The following is a 1,671-nucleotide window of genomic DNA, read 5'->3' as shown; positions in this document are numbered from 1 at the left end:
TTGTTTAACATATATTAAACTGACCAGTCTCTAAGGTTCACTTTGCAGGTCTTCTCCCCCAACCAAAAATAAACAAGGAAAAAACAAACGAATAAACGCCTTTCCGTCTCCTAGGCAACAGATTCCCTCCGCCTTTCGCGTTCTCTCTCGCGCGCGGGGCTGACGTCACGCGGCGGGGTTCTCTGACATCAGGGCTTCCTGTTCACCATCTTTGTCCCTGGCAAAGTCGGTTTTGCGCAGTGGCTTAGATCTGGAGGAGTCGTGACGTGCAGGAAACCATTACAACACACTCGGGCCGTGCTCTCTGCCTGCTGCCGCCACCCCCGCCCTTGCCTCCGGTGAGTTCAAGGCGGCTAACTTTGGGGTGTGTCCCTCATGAATGGGGTGGGGGAGAACCCAGCTTGAGTCGGACACGGGTAGTGGAAAGGAAATCTTAGAAGCGTGACCGTTGAGGATGAAGTGAGCCGTCGGGTGTGACCGTTGTGAGGAGAGGGTTGGAGAAAAGGACTCCACCACGAAGGCTGTGGCGGAGCGAGGGAATCTTCGGGTGTGGCATCTGTTGGAGTTAGAGGGGCCTGGGCAGTAGGGGAATACGACGCTCGCCGTCGCGGGTTAGGAAGGCCAGCGGCCAGGGGTGTGGCGGGTGGAGGCTGGAGGCGGAGAGGAGAACCCTCTTCCTCTCCTGGCGGCGTTTGCTCAGACTGGAAAATGTCCAGCTAGCAAAAAGGAAAAGAAACTCCCTCAAAGGTTTGGTCAGATGGGCAAACCTCGCCCGTCTCCTGTAATTTGAGGCTAAGAAACCTCTCCCTTACCTTGTGATGGAGGAACATAACGTCCCTACAATCATGAATACCTGAGGGGGGAAAAGGAATTCCCGACGCTTGCGGGAAGTGAAGAGAAACCAGAATTGACCCGAGGTGAGAGGTGAAAGGGAAGGAGAAGGGGGAGGGGAGTGGTAAATCTTAACAAGGAATTTTTCTTTCCGGGTTTAGCAGGAATGATCTGGTATGAGAAAGACTGTAGATCAAGCCAAAAATAAAGAAACTGGAACTTCCTGTTACTTCCATAGTCTTTTGAGTCAACGAATTTATTTGTACTGTTTGTTTCGGGGTAGTTTTCTGTTTGGGGGCTAGCTAGCTTTTTATTGAACTTCTATGGCTACTTCATTATGAAACGGTGGGCATGCTTTATGAAACTTTTGCTGTTTTGAAAGAAGTATTTTTTAAATGCCAAACTATCATTATGGTATAAAAGAACAAGAAAACACATTCAGCCCAAAAAAACCCAGAATGACTAAGAAGGTGGTCTCAGTGATGTACAATTTAAATTTTTAATTACTTTCTTGGTATACTTCTTTTGCTTAGCCTTAGGGTACACTTACAAAGTAATAATAGAAAGCAGCAGATGAAGCTGTACAGGAAAACATGTAACACATTCCAGTGATGACTAAGCGAGGTGGTAAGGTGAGAACTGTTTGCAGGTATCTTAATAGTTTAAACTCCCAAGGAAGCAGAATAGTTAAGTGTGTTCTGCAGACAGACTCGCTGAAAAGTTAGGTGGTCACATTAACATAAAACTAACATTCTGTGGATTAAAGACTCAAGAACGCCCAGTTCTTCCATTTTTTCCCCCCTTTAACACATCCATACTTTAAAACAGTACATTTTAGAC

The 1,671-nt window shown here is 47.0% G+C and overlaps 1 protein-coding gene across 1 annotated transcript in view; it reads left to right on the top strand.

Moving 5' to 3' along the window:
- Positions 1 to 212: 212 nt before the first annotated feature.
- AP2B1 (adaptor-related protein complex 2, beta 1 subunit) overlaps positions 213 to 1,671 on the top strand; it is a 95,848-nt gene continuing 94,389 nt past the window's right edge. The window contains exon 1 of the mRNA XM_004685030.2: positions 213 to 338. The gene's annotated coding sequence lies outside the window, so the exon portion shown is untranslated. The remainder of the gene's footprint in view (positions 339 to 1,671) is intronic.

This window comes from Condylura cristata, unplaced genomic scaffold (genome assembly GCF_000260355.1).
Source record: "Condylura cristata isolate star-nosed mole 26May11 unplaced genomic scaffold, ConCri1.0 scaffold00017, whole genome shotgun sequence".
Classification (NCBI taxonomy): domain Eukaryota; kingdom Metazoa; phylum Chordata; class Mammalia; order Eulipotyphla; family Talpidae; genus Condylura; species Condylura cristata.
The sequence above is the reverse complement of the archived record's forward strand: the minus strand, read 5'-3'. Positions and strand labels throughout refer to the sequence as shown.